The sequence below is a fragment of the Palaemon carinicauda genome, chromosome 19, assembly GCF_036898095.1.
Source record: "Palaemon carinicauda isolate YSFRI2023 chromosome 19, ASM3689809v2, whole genome shotgun sequence".
Classification (NCBI taxonomy): domain Eukaryota; kingdom Metazoa; phylum Arthropoda; class Malacostraca; order Decapoda; family Palaemonidae; genus Palaemon; species Palaemon carinicauda.
In genome coordinates, this window is record NC_090743.1 from 88803098 (window position 1) to 88819680 (window position 16583).

A 16583-nucleotide genomic window follows, 5' to 3' on the forward strand; every position below is an offset into this window, starting at 1 on the left:
TCCATAGGTACTATCCTACTTCACATCGTAATAGATTTTTATACTTTAAGTTATCAATTTTCCGTGTGGTCAGTATGAATTAACATTAACATAATAATGTTATCATAATCATTAAATGTAAAGAAATAAATTATCAAAATTAAAACAATACACACAAACACAAGCAGAATCAACACCATAACCACTAGCTCGGTGACAGGTGAATATATAAGGGAACTTATTAGTAGAAAAAAATCACATTAAGAGAGGCAATTTTAACCATATTATCACTAGCGTATCCTAAACTTACTGAGAGTTTAAAAGAGAACTAAACACAGATTTTAAATTACGTAGTGAATTGAAATTTTGGCAGTATATATATATATATATATATATATATATATATATATATATATATATATATATATATATATATATATATATATATATATATATATATATATATATATATATATATATACATATATATATATATATATATATATATATATATATATATATATATATATATATATATATATATATATATATATATATATATATATATATATATATATATGTATATATATATATATATATATATATATATATATATATATATATATATATATATATATATATATATATATATATATATATATATGTTGGTGTGGTACTGTTATAAACACACATTATGGTTCCAATCAAAATGTCTCTTCAATGTGTTATATATTTTAGACTTGCAGGTTACTTCTTCTGAATAAGTCTAAGTAAGTTAACTTTAAAACAGTTTATTAGCAGCTCCATCACAGGAGTATAGATGGTTTGGTCTGATGACCATTCCGTATGACCGGATGATAAGAACTAACAAGAATATATTGTCTGATGATAACGTATACTTAGTTATCTCAGCATTTACGTAAAATGGTAAACACAACATTAATATAGGAAGCTATCTAGATCCGGTGAGACACAACTCTCCTCACGGTTTGTTTTGTGTTTACTCTTCATGGAAAATGTTACATTGCAAATGGTTAGCTTAGTCTTGACTTTCGCATCCTGTTTATGACTGACTTTGCGTTCTCACAATCCTCCTAACTTCTACATTGACCTCTTGGGTCATGGATTTAATCATGTAATTTTACACACATTACATTAGGTCAGAGAGCTACCTTCAATTAATTGAACACAAATAATAGGTTAAAATATATTTACTAGAAGTGTGACTTGATATATACATATATTATTTTTTTTTAAAATTTAGCCATAAACAAGTGATTAAGGATGAATGTTCAAATAGGTATATTAAAAAAAAATTACATACCTAACAGATATTGTCAAAAACAAAGAAAAATGCATGGAAAATTCAGATTATTATATGGTACATTGCTAGCAAATGATTATATGGTACCCCCAAAAAAATACTGATGTACATATGATTCGGTAACTTGAAAAGAATAGTTGTCACCTTTGTCAAAAATACAGATTATTATAATACGGTAACTAATAAGTATATTTGTTACCTTGGTAAAGGTATAATTTCAGTGCACAAACCAAAATTCCTGGTACGTACACGCACCATGGTTTCGTATATTCATATATATAGGGCTTATACATTTTATAAGATCCCCATAGATTCTTCATTATAACATTTAGGGCTTATATATTTTATTAGATGCTCCAAAAATTATTTTTTTTCTTTTTTTTTAAATGTTTTTAAAATGCAAATGTCTTAGAGTCTCTTCAACTACATATTACTAGCCTACTAACTGCTTTTCGTGCACAACACTTTTCCAAGACAATTTTACTCATTCGAACGAATGAAAGGGCCAATTTCAAACGGCTCTAAATTGAAATTTTTTCAAAAACAAATCATGAGTGTTGTCTGGACATGGCAAAACGTTCTGTTTGAGCTCCAACTTACTATGCCTTAACCTACGCTAAACAAAGATGTTAACGGCAATAAATATCATCACCGTAACGCTGATTGCTGCTAGTATCATGTAGCAACGAAGATCTGCATAAGTCGGCGACGGGTGGTCCATCTCTGTTAATTTCATCAACCGCTTAGCCACTTGTGCGATGTATGGGAGAGGTAAAGATGGGATTTTAGTAGACAACGTGAAATTCGCGAAGTAGGCCCGTTCTCTGATGATAGTGTTAATTCCTAGGACCGTGTAATTCGTGGACGTACCAATGCAATCATCTGCTGCAACGAAGATTTGGGAATAGGACGTGGTTCCGTCCGGGCATAATACATTGAAGCCGTTGTTCAGTCTGCAATTGAACTTATCATCATCAAAGGCATAAAGTTTTTTCAGACAATTTTCATGTGTATGGGAGAGAGAACCGTTTAGCACTATACCTAACTCGCATGAATCCATTGATTTTTTATGGAATTCCAAGAAGTCAGCTGTACATATTTTTTTATTCATTGCGTCTGAACAGTGAGTTAATTTATTTAAGTCTTTAATGACCGTATATGTTTCCTTATCAGGGGAAATCAATACGTGCCCTGTCAAACTGGATATTACTGGGCTTGAGTTATTCGTCATGAAAGTCGGAAATGGTGATATCCTGTATGATTGTCAGGCATTGGAAGAATCAAAGGGAATTGTAATCATAATCCTGTAATTTTCAATGCTTACTGTAATTAGGCTGTAGTAAAATTCTAATTTATGTGCGTCTAACAAAGGAATATAACCTATTTTCCCGTCCGTTCTCCAGAATTAACGTTAAGTCTTTTATCGGCAACAAATGCGGTGAGAGAACACCTTTAGTCGCTAACGTAATAGCTTACACATAGTCTTTTGATTTCTCAATGAAATGTGCAATTTTACTATGGATATGATCTATTTTTGAATTATGATACGTTAACGTTGCCAACAAGTCTTGTACTTCCATAATCTGACTGATATTACTAGAATGTTCGTTCACCAAACTCATAATTTGATTGATAGAGTTAACTGATTCCTTAGTTATGATAAAACTAATTCGTTTTCATGTGTTAAAAACTCAATTTTCTTATTTTGATTACTAATTTTAAGACGATTTGAAATCCCTAAGCCTAAACTTGCAACAGATCCAAAGATGTTTAGTGCAGCAAAAATAAACCGGTTAGTTTTTTCAAGGTTAGTGTGTCTTACTGTCCTCATCAAAAGGTCACGAGCCAAAGATTCTGCCTCGTAAGTCTTATTTTGCAAGTCGTGGAATAGCATCTCTGCAACTTTTAGTGTCGGTGCAAGTGAACTCTCTGTATTAAAAGGAAAGTGTCTTCTATGAATTTCATTTAATGAAGCAGCAAAGCTTGAAATGACGCTCTTTAAGCTAGTGACGTCATTCTCTGGGAGAAAAATTGCTTGCATGTGTACTTCTATAACTATGTTACTTGGAGTAATAAATACATCTTCTGTTCTCTCCACTATAGTGCCATATTTAAAATCTATACTTTTAGTTTTAGAGCTCTTCCCACACGAGAAAAATGTCTGAGCGAACAATATCACTCCTAACAATAAAAACTTCATCTTGGAAACCTGTAGCTAGAAAAATACATGTAATTACTCCTGTATTAAGAAGAAAAAAATGTTAACATATAAGTTTCATAGATAAAAATAAAAAGAAAAATTCCCTCACTTCCTACTCTCTTATTTTAATTCCTTATGTGACCCAATAGTACAATTCTCTCATCAGTGGGTTGGGATACGTTTTGAACTCTAAATCTATTGGCCGTTAATGTTTCCAAAATGCTAAATTGGCCTTCAAACTTAGGTGTTAGTTTATAATTGAGTCCTTTATGTACATTCACCTGTATGTATACATTATCACCCACGGTATATGTTTTAGTTGGCTTCGCTATTTTATCATATTTCCTTTTCATTATGATTTGTGATTCTTCTAAATTCTTTCGAAGGATATCAAAACGACTTTTGCTTGCATTTATACATTCTTTTAAAGGATTTGATAAATTAGTTGTAGGCGTTAATACATGGAAAGGTGTTCTAACTGGGGTACCATACAATGCCTCGTGCGGCGACATTTTAATTGATATATGATATGAGTGATTCAGAGTACTTAGTACCGCAGGTATTGCAATATCCCAGTTGGGGTCTAATCCCCCTAGTGTTAATCTTAATATGTTTAAAACCTTCCTATTCGCTCTTTCCAGTAGCCCATTCGACTCTGGGTGATAGATCATGGTACTGATTTTCTTTATGCTAAGAATTCACACAATGAGGTAAGGAAATGATTATTAAATTCTCCACCCGAGTCTGAGATTATCATGTGTGGAATTCCATGTTTACAAATGTAACACTCGTAAAACTTCCTAGCCCATTCAATTGCAGTTTTAGTTTTAAGCGCTATCACTTCTGTATATCGAGTCAAAGCATCTACAATTACTAAGAGGTGCTTATTTCCTCTGTCTGACTCGTAAAATCCTGTTAATAAATCTGAATGTATCCTTTCAAAGGGTTGATTGGGCACGGGATAAGCCCCTAGGCTGACAGGTGTTTTCGTGTGCCCTTTGTTTTCTTGACAAGTGCGACAATTAGCTATGTGTTTTTTTTATATCTGTAAGCATCATATGCCAATAAAACAATGATTTGGCTTTCTGTGACATTATGGAGAACCCCGGGTGTCCATGGAATGGATTTGCATGCAACCAATTTAGGACAGTGGATATAAGTGAGATTGGTACTACTACCTGGTCGTTAGTCACATGTAGTGCATTGCAGGTTTTCCTTGCCACGGATCTACACAGAATATTGTCTTTGATTATATAATTCTGCTGCGTATACTTTATATATTTCTTTTCCTTACGATTTCCTTCCAAAGCATTTATAATTTTTTCTAATTTCTGATCTTTTCTTTGCTCAGTCTGTAATAATTCAGCGCTCCAGCCCAGATCTTCCTGTTCAGATACAGTTTTAACAAATAGGCATGGATGTTGATATATCTATTAATTCAGCTAATGGCTCCGTACAAGATGACACTGGGTTGCGTAATAATGCATCAGCAATGATATCTGTTTTCCATGGTAAATACCCGATTCTCGCACCAAAGTCTTGGATGATCAAATGCCACCGAGTTTGTTTGGGGATGTGACTAAAGCCTTTAAAGAAGTCAGTTAGGGGTTTATGATCAGTAAGAACCTTGACGGGATAACCGTATATCATGAACATAAAATGTACTAGTGAATTAACAATAGCTAGTCCTTCCTTGTCTATTACTGCATATTTACTCTCGGAAGTTCTCAGTTTTCGTGAATAGAAAGCTATCGGGAAAAACTGTTTTTCATATTGCTGAAGCAATACCCCACCTACTCCTAAGTCTGAGGCGTCTGTTGCAATGAAGAATTCCTTACCGAAGTCAGGAAATTTTAAGATAGGAGAACTACACAGTTGATCTTTCAAGGTATTAAACGCCTGTTGATGCTGCTCAGACCATATGAAATCTACGCCCTTCTTCGTAAGATCACTTAGGGGAGCGGTTATTATTGAATAATTGAGTATAAAACGCCTGTAATATCCATAAAACCCCAGAAATTGCTGTATTCCCTTGACATTAGTAGATATCGGGAAATTAGGGATAGCCAACACCTTATCTTGGACTACTTTAAGACCTTGGCTAGACACCGTAAAACCCAAATAGACCAATTCTGTTTCAAAAAATTCACACTTACTAATCTTTACCGTTAAGTTATGTTGTCTTAGTCTCTGTAGTACTAGTTCTAGTTTACGTAGATGTTCTTCTAAGGTATTGGAAAAAATTACAAGGTCGTCATTATAGGCATGCAATATATCCCCTAGCAAGTCTCCAAACACTATGTTAATCATTCTAGTAAATGTTATGGGAGCACAGCGTAAACCAAAAGGCATACGTAGAAATTCATAATGTACCCTGGCTGTGCTGAAGGCAGTGTATGGGATACTATTTTCTTCTAACAATATCTGGTGAAAGCCTTTAAGTAAGTCCAAACTGGTAAAATATTCATTCTGACCTAACAAAGATAAAATATTGTCAGTACATGGCACTGGGAATCGATCAGGGATCGTATCCTCATTTAGGCGACGGAAATCTACGCAGATACGCCATGTTCAATCTTTTTTCGGTACAACTATTAACGGAAAATTATAAGGATTGTTCGATTTCCCAATGACTCCTTCTTCTAGCTTTTTACCTACTCCATCATTTATCTCATTCTGGAATTTCAGAGGGAGTTGTACGAGGGTACATAGATAATTTTCTGCTTGTCCTTTAACTTTATTTGATGTTCGATAACATCTGTTTTTCCTAAGGATCCATCCGTAGTGGAAAAAACATCATGATATTCAGTTAAAAGTCCAAAAAATTTCTGCTGAACTTCTTCTTCTTGAATGTCTTTATTGATTTTATTTTTAATAGATTACAAAAGGGATTCATCCACAACTGATTGAGCGTGATTGATTTCATCGACGGTAAGAATACGATGTTTATAAATTTCTACATCCAAGATATGCTGATTTTTGTGAATTACTAAAGTGGTATTTAAATTATTACAGAGTTCAATATTACATTGTTGTTGTGAGCTTACTGTATAAATAGCTTGTGTGACGAACAATCCGTTAGTTTTCAAAGTGTCGGAGAAGATTAATATTTCAGATCCCGGTAACGTTTTCTTTACTTGCACTATTAAATTCGAAGGTATGTTCGGCTCGATAGATTGCGTGCAAGATGATATTACGGGTGAACGAGAATTCTGTTGGGTCGCGTATATTATTTCTTTATTAATGAGACAAGTTATTGGTTCTTCAACGTAGGTTACTGTTTTATTTGTCGTCTCCTTTTTATCCAAAACTGATTTTAAGGTATTAGAAGACTTATAGAATTTTCCTTTGATATACACGACATGCTTGGTAGGAGCTAAAATAATGTTTTGATTACCCATAGACGGGTATCCTATAATTACAGCTGGATACATATCAATGTTTTGTACAACAACAAAGGTATCGGCAAACGTGCGCTTACCGACCTTGTACTGAACATGAGTTACGCCTATTACATATAATTCATTATTTCCTATACCCGAGAGCCTTACTCCGGACTTCTCTATAGAGAAGTTCGAAAACAACAAATGATGTGTCCTCAAATCCATGATATTACGTGGACTACCAGAGTAAAAAATAATGTAAAGGATCGGTGTTCTAAATTTACAGCATATGATGTTGGTCATAACTCATTTTGGCTTCTTATTGTGTGAATTTGTTGCAAATCTACGGGAGCATGCACTGATTTATTTGATTCGGTTGTGTGTTTCATAGGAAAATCTATTGCCTCACAATGATCTGATAAAACATTAAATGGATTATTTAACACTACTGATGTTGATCTGAATGACTCAACATCACTCTCTTCGCCACTGGAGTTAATTATGTGGTATTTGCTTTGCTCTGCACATTCTGAAAATTAGTCTGACCTTGCGAGTTCTGGCTAGACGGCCCAGAATCGGAGTTATTTGAAGAACTATTTGTTTGTTTTTTATTCTGAACTGCATTGACGTTTGGCTGTTTCTTCTTATTGAACTGAGGATTTTTTTTTTATTTCCATAGGGAACTGACTGTGGAATTGACTGTGTATTTCTAGGATTCTGTTGTTGATTATGTGAGTAGCATCGACTATATGAATGAGTTGAACTATTATGTAACGAACAATATCATGTTCTGCAGTCTGCGATCAAGTGACCTTGACGTTTGCAATTATAACACGTTATTCCTGCGACTTGACTATTATTAACTACGTTTAGTTGTTGTGGCTTAGTTTCATTTTTTGCAAAAACTTGTGTAAACAAGGGATCAAGATCAGTACACTTAGACATGTGTTTCTTCATCTGTTTATATACGTCCAATTCTGTACTTGCTGGCGTTAACTTTTTATCAAAACACCGCACTAAACCTTCTGGCAACATAAGTGTCATGCAAGTTGAATATATTAATCGTAAGAAATCTTTCACGGAGATGTTATCTCTAGTAACCCAAGTGGAATTACCTAAAATATCCTGATACTCGTTTAGCCTATCGACAATGAGAGCTGCTCTCTCTATGATATTAAGCCGAATCAAAATGGCTTGATTAAATGTATTTCTTAATGTTAAAACTACATTTAAGGCTTCCTCACTGCCATAGATCGCACGTAGCCTAACTTTGAAATCATCCCATGTAACTGCCTCTTGAAATGAAACTCTTAGGTATGCACTCGCATCTCCTTTAGAAAAGTCTATAAAACTTTTAGCTTCTTGTAATTGTACAAATGGGTCTATGATTTGTTTAGCATATATGTGAGCATCGACGGAAGAAATCCACGACTTGACATTCTGAGGTAAGAACCCATTGACCCGACCTTGAAAAGGAAGGATAGCTTAACGGGCATTTACTAGTGTTACAATGGGAGCGGGAATGGGGTTACTAGGTCCAGGGGTGGGGTTACTCGGACTCACAGGAGGCGTCATGTTTACTTTACTTTTTTCCTATATCTACGACTCCTTGCAATCCTATCAAAATATCTATATGAATACAGACGTCCACTGCGTAAACGCATAAGCACTATTCAATAAATATTATAACATAATCCCCCAAAACAATGATACTAATATAAGGATATTTACAGAGAACTTCTGAAAGAAAACTGAATTAGCACAGAGAAAAAAAAAATTCTAGACGAGAATTCAAAGTTCAATACAGTTTCCTTTAATGAAAGAAAAAATGAAGATTAGCAAACAACTCACCCCAGCAATAATGGACGATCGACTCGTGATAATAACACTTCACTGTCTAGAAGTGAAATGAATATAGAAATGTACTTAGCTTGAGTTTATATGGGCGAAGGGTGATGTCGTCATTTCCTCTCTCTCTCTCACTGGTTTGCGAGAGTTTAGCTGTTTGGGTGAATCTTTTTGTTCCGATTTCCCGTTTTATTGTTGAACGTAGTGTTTCCTGCATATGATTCTTGAATGTTTAATAAACGTTGAATGTCAGTCCTTCGTTTTCTTAAGATGTTGATTGAAGATCCAATTCCTCAGTTTGTATAACATTTATAGTTGATATTCAATGTGTTCATTTCTTCGGTGGACGCAGATACTTCGTCAAAATTGTAGATTCATTACTATTGATTCTCTGGTTACTAAAGTTGATTTAGTTTAAACGCTGTCACCAATTGTTGGCGTGGTACTGTTATAAACACACATTATGGTTCCAATCAAAATGTCTCTTCAATGTATTATATATTTTAGACTTGCAGGTTACTTCTGAATAAGTCTAAGTAAATTAACTTTTAAACAGTTTATTAGCAGCTCCATCACAGGAGTATAGATGGTTTGGTCGAATGAACATTCCGTATGACAGGATGATAAGAACTAACAAAAATATATTATCTGATGATAACGTATACTTAGTTATCTCAGCATTTACGTAAAATGGTAAACACAACATTAATATAGGAAGCTATCTAGATCCGGTGAGACACAACTCTTCTCACGGTTTGTTTTGTGTTTACTCTTCATGGAAAATGTTACATTGCAAATGGTTAGCTTGGTCTTGACTTTCGCATCCTGTTTATGACTGACTTTGCGTTCTCACACTCCTCCTAACTTCTACATTGACCTCTTGGGTCATGGATTTAATCATGTAATTTTACATACATTACATATATATATATATATATATATATATATATATATATATATATATATATATATATATATATATATATATATATATATATATATATATATATATATATATATGCGTGTGTGTGTATGTAGGCGTGTGTGTTTAGGTGTGTGTGTGTCATTATTGGTAAAAATCACCCGTGGAATTTATTTCCCCAGAAATAACCACCCGGAAGAAGAAAATACTCCAAAGGATATATAAATTAATTAAGAGCGCAAATAGAGTTATGCACAATTTATCAAAAAAAAAAAAAAAAAACATGAAAAAGAAAAATGCAGCATACTTCATAAAATACATGTCATTTAAAACCTAAAATTAAAAGACATGAAAGGGAGCTTTCCAATTAGTGTCATAATCTATTGTTGTTCATAAGATTAAAAGTTATTCCTTTTAAGAAGTGTGCAGTTAAACGATTATCCATGTCATGTATAACACTTTTGATGCAAAGAGTTGTATTATAGGTCTTGGGTAACATAAACGTTTTGTAGAGGCTGTTCTTCTCAAATACAGCTTTTGAAAGTCCAAATGGTAGGAAGGAAACAAGCGTAGCATATCTTCAATGCCATTTTTTCACTGCTTTATTGGTTTTTGGTGATTCTTCTTGAACTCTTGAATGCCTATTCCATAGACTTACAACAAACCTTTGTGGTCTTGGGTATCTTCGATTTGGTGTACCAATATCTGCGTCTTCAAAATAATGCCTCATGTTCGATTCTACTGGCAAATATTCCGTAAGTACTTCAAACACTAGAGATACAACAATCATAATTTCAAGGACAAGATGGCACCACTGACATGCAATTGTGATAGGGAAAATTCTTGAATTATTCTAAAAGTGCTTTGGCTACAGCGGAAAAAGATCTTTTGATTACTGTGTTGGGAAAAACTGCTGTGATGATACTCATCATTGCTTTCTCAAAATCTAACATTATACTTTTAGGATACAAATTACTGATTAAATTTGTCAACTTCTCGAATAAAAACCTATATGCTGCTTCTTTTTTATTTGGTAAAAGACTATACAGACACGGTACAGCCCAGGTACCTATAGAAAGCATATATAGTATACACTTGGCAAAATATAGTTGGTGTGATGCTGAATATCCCATCCATGTACCAATCCTGGTATTATTCAGATATGAAACATTCTTTTCACGATATAATATCCAAATTTTATCTATTATTTAGCCAGAAACATTCAAAATAAAGTTCTCGCCTTTTCATTTTTTATTCTGATACATAACTTCAAACTGATATGACAACCTGATGAACTACTTTTCTTTCTTAGAGAATGTGGCATTTTACTTTTCATAATATCATGTTATTTACCAAAAGCTCCCCATCTTATGGTTATCTTTCTTTTAAGTTTTGTCGTATGTCCTGGGGAAACACTGTCTGTCCTAATTAAGCATATTCATTATCACTCTCTAGAGGTTCGTGCAAAACCCTTATATGTTCTTCCTATATTTTCATAGAGCATTAAGTCCTACATTTCTTCTTTTTCTTTTCAAAATATTCTCTCAGGTTTTCCAATTACTCCCATGATTCACTAAATAGGACGGTCAATGGAAAACCTATGGATGTTAAGTATTCTTCATTAATATTAATTTGCATAATTTCCCAATCTAAATTCTTAAGAAACTTCCTACGGGCATGCTGTGAATAATAGGGTTCCTCTGCCTAATACCTCAATCGATTTTTTTTACCATCTTTATGTTGTTTTAGGATTGTTGTACTTCCAGGAATACTAGATCTTTTGGCCCAAATAGAAAGAAAATGTGATTTATAAAAGAGTAGAAACTAACAATAAAAATGTAAAAACCTAAAGAAACTGGCGAATGTTAATCAAGGCAACAGGAATGAAACTACTGAAATTGAAGATATGGAAAATATCAAAATAATTTATGATGTAGAAAGTGAAATAGAAGAGCATTGGAATGCTGTAAATGGTTTACCCAATGCTCATAATCATGCTAAAGCTTAAAAATAAATTCTAGAATGGTGTACAGTAAACAATTACTACAAAGCATTATTAACAGGTAAGATAAATAACCAACAGTTATTAGTTTTGATCCCATTTAAAGATATACAACAGTTTGAGTTATATACATTGCAAACTTCTATGAAAATTGAAAATAAAACAATAGTGTGAAACACAAGAAAATTAATTTCGCATTAGCTGTGAATACTCTACTAATAATTTTTTTGAAGGAAAGGGAAATTAAAAACAGATAATTGATAAAAAGCTCATAGATATCTTTTTTTTTTTTCAAATGAAAATAAATAATTACCAAATAAGTAGTCTGCCTGAGAAACCGTTAGTTTTTACCCGGGTATGCTGTTGCGGCCTTCTCATTCCAGGTCCCTTGTTTTTAGCATTAGCAACTATCTTTAGTAGAACCCCAAAATGAACTTTCATAGTCAAGTCAAAGTAGATTGCCCTCCCTCCATCCCCAGCCTGAGTGGGTAACTTTGAATCATTGAAAAAATGTTAAGATGTAAACTGATTGCATAATCAGAGATTAGTTGTATTAATTTACATTGCCACGTTACTATGAGATAAAACTAGTCTCTGTTTGATACGCGGATTTCCTTTACACAAGTATTCTCTTTCATATAACTATTTTAGGTTTTGTCCTCTGCCATATTCTGAAAAGATCTTTAACTCAATTATTTATAACAATATTGCTATTCTAAATCGGCAAGGGAGTTGGGGTTAAGAGTCTATATACATAATTAATCAAATTTTATTCTTCGAAATACCCAAAAATGGCGTTGTCTCATTGAATTTTAGTCTACCCACTCTTAAAAGGAATGTATTATTCGTCACTGGGTTAGCTAGAGTATACTGTGTGCCCCTCAATGGCAATAAGATGATGTCATCATATTTTGTTTCCTTCTGTAAAAAAATCTGTTCCTGTGCAAATATTATTTATAATAGTAGAACATTGAAGACTTTTTATTATCTATTTGTTTTTACTTTTTTTTATACAGTAAGAATCTATAATTGAATTCCAGCCACTGTTTCTACAAGTTTAATATGTTTAGCTCTCATGAACGCCATAAGCAAAAAGTAATTAGGATAACATGTAACATATAGTACTGAAAAACCTTAGGTCAAATAGGGAGAGTATATATATATATATATATATATATATATATATATATATATATATATATATATATATATATATATATATATATATATATGTATGTGTATATATATATATATTTTATTCTGTAACTCCGAGAATGGCTTTTAATAATGATAATGTGCTCGTTTTACCATATAATGACCTCTTACGGAGGGTTCCGAGTTTTTGCAAGAATTTTAATATTAATGTTGTTTTTAAATTTTCAAATACACTGAAGAGCATACTAATAAGGAATTCTCCCAAAGTTTCTCAGGGCTGCATTTACAGGGTTCCTTGCATGAACTGCAATTGTTTTTATCTAGGACAATCTGGGAAGGGACTGGACACCAGAATTAAACAACACAAATATAGTGTGAGAACGGGACAAATTTCGAATGCTTTGTTTTTACACATTAATAATTTTAATCACATGATTTATTGGGAGGGGGCAAAAGTTGCTTTATATTGTAATAATATAACCCGTAGGAATATAATTGAATCTGCTTTTATCAAATATCACAGTGACTTAATGAATGTAAGCCAGGGTATGTACAAACTGGACCCATTTGTTGTTAACGAGATTTGTAAGATTGTTTCTTTTTAATCACCTGTTGAACTGTTCTGTATCTGCTGTACTAGTTTTAACCGGACTTTGAATACTTGTTTTCATTCTTTTCAGTTTACTTTGTTAGATAATCTCTGTGTTTTTAGCATTGTACCTCGAAAATGTGTTGAAATAACACGAAAGCGCTCGGTATACCTTCTTTTATTTTTCCTGTGGCCTTGACTGAATATATATATATATATATATATATATATATATATATATATATATATATATATATATATATATATATATATATATATATGTGTGTGTGTGTGTGTGTGTGTATAAAACTTCTTTATATATAAAAACAAAATGCGTGGGTGTATATATATTCTATCAAAATGGATTTTAATAGAAAAAATAAACACTCCTGTAATAAGAGAAAAACCTGACGAGTTCAAATTAGCTATACAAAATATGTGTTGCCATCTACATAATGAAATAGAAGTAAGTAAAAAAAAAAAAAAAAACAGTGATTCCACAATATTTTTATTGGAATCAGAGCAAGAGATCATTGGAAAAGTTTCAAAAGCTAATCAAGGAAAACTTATCAGAAACTAATGAAATCCTAATCAAGGAAAGACTGGAAATGAGGGTAAAATCAAAGAGCGTTGAAATAGAATTAGCAGAACTATCCAAAATAATCAACAAACTCAAAACCCCAGACTTTCGTTAACACAATTAGATCAAAATTGAGAAAACGCAAAATAAAGAAAAAACATAGAATATATGAAAAGAAGACTGGGAACAGGATGCCAACAGATGTTTGCTTTAAATGATGAAAATGGAAATATTATCCACAATAGAGATGGAGTGATAAAAATCGCCAAGGATTTCTATACAATTCTATACATTAGTGATATAAGAATTAGCTTTGCCGATAGAAATAATGAAACGCCTGATAAGGATTAGTAAAGGAAGTATTAAAATGCATGAAAAGAAACAAAACAGCAGTAAAAGATAGTATAAAAATAGATTTGATAATATATAAAGGTGATTTCAGGGTAGTAAAACTTGCTGAAATTTAAACAAGATGTCTGGAAGAATGTTCTATACCTACAGCTTGGAAGACTATCATTATATAAACTCACAAAAAAAGGAAAAATAGGAAGACTAAACAGATATTGACCAATAAGTTTACTTTCAATAATATACAAAATATAAACAAATATTTTAATTTTCCGGATTGAAAGACAGCTAGACTTCTATCACCCAAGAGAGCAGGCTGGCTTCAGAAGCAGGTATTCAATAATTGATCATATCCATGCAATTAACCAGCTAATGGAAAATTCAACAGAATATAACAAACCACTATATATGGCATATATAGATTGAGGAAGCTTTTGATTCTCTCAAAATTCTTCAGAAATGGAAACCCTTCTAAGAAAAAGAAGATATGAATCTTATGTTTGAACACTCGAAGTACAAGGTGTATAGCAAGGAAACTCCATCTCTCCTGATTTATTCAGACCATACCTGGAAGATTTTAAGAATTTAGATTAATAATAAAGAGGAATACCTTAAGATCTTAAGATTTGCAGTTGACAAAGTTTTGTGCAGTGAATCATGGGACGATTTGTAAAAGGTGATAGAAGATTTGAATATTTAAATTAAGAAAGCAGAAATATAGGATTGGAAATGAATATGAGTAAAACTAAGATAATCTTCAATGAAAATGAAGGAAGACAAAAATTAAGAGTTACAGACGAGGCTCTAGGGATTGTTAATAAACATATGTATTTAGGACAGATAGTAAGTATTTCCTCACAATCTCCACTGGCCATTTTGGTTTTGGCTAATTTTTTCATGGCTGGATGCCTTTCCTGCCGGCAACCATCCCCATTTATCCAGGCTTGGGATCCACACCAAGTTGAGGCTGGCTTGCCCCCCTCAGTGGCTGGGTAATTAGGGGTACCACAAGAAATAGAGAACTATCAGATAAGATCCAAGGAAGTAGACTGAGGTGGTATGGTCATGTCATGAGAAGAGATGAACAGTATATTTGGAGGAGAGTGATGGAAATGGCGGTACAGGGAAGGAGAAGGAGAGGGAGACCAAAGCGAAGGTGGATGGACTATATAAAAGATGATCTTTGATCCAAAGAATTAACCGGTGATGAAGTGTGGGGCAGAGGTAGATGGAGAACGCTGGCCAAAAAAATTGACCCCACATAAAAGTGGGAAAAGATGCAGACAAAAAGAAGAAGAAGTAAGTGTTTCCTCATTACATAAGACCGAAATTAAAAGAGGGATAAGCATAGGATGGAGGGGTTTTGGAAGACATAATGATATTATGGAAAGTAAAATTCTACTTTCTTTAAAAAGAGTATTTAATCAGATGGTCTTCCCAGTATTTACTTACTTAGAGCCTTATTAAAACATTGAAACATGAGCTAGTTGCAAATCAAAGAGCTATGGAAGGAATAATGACGAGAATAACACTAAGAGATAGAAACAGATCTTTAGTAAGGTTCCAAGTTTTTGATGCATAAGTTGATAATGGTAGGGCTATCTCATTAAATACTTTTCTTTTTTTTTAGAGTGAGTAGCATTTTACGTTTCATAATCTTATTTTGTCTACCAAATGCTTTCCACACCATGGTTATCCTTCTTTTGATTGCGGTCTCATGTCCTTGGGAAACACTTACTCTCTGTCCTAAGTATGTATATTCATTACCAATCTCCAGAGGCTCGTCCATAATGGTTATTTGTTCTCTCTGCATTTCCATTGAATATTATCTCAGTTTTACTCATAGTCATTTTCCGTCCTACATTTCTACTCTCTCGCTATTTAAATCTTTAATTATCTTTGAGACTCCTAACAAGATTCACTAAACAAAACTATGTAATCTACAAATCTCAAGTTATTAAGGTATTCCCAATTTTCCAAATTTAGATTCTTAAAAACTTCTTCTAGATGTGCTGTGAATAATTTAGGGGAAGGGGTCTCCCTGTCTAACTCCTTTCTCAATCGGAATTTTCTCATTTTCTTTATGTACTGCCTCTATACAGTATATATCTTCAAGTGTTCTAACATTGGATTCTTGCATTCTTTGTTATTGAAAAAATTTCATTACCTCTGTTGTTTTGATAGAATCAAGAGCTTTTTCATTGTCTGTAAATGCCATGCATAGTGATTTGTCATACTCTCTTGATTTTTCCA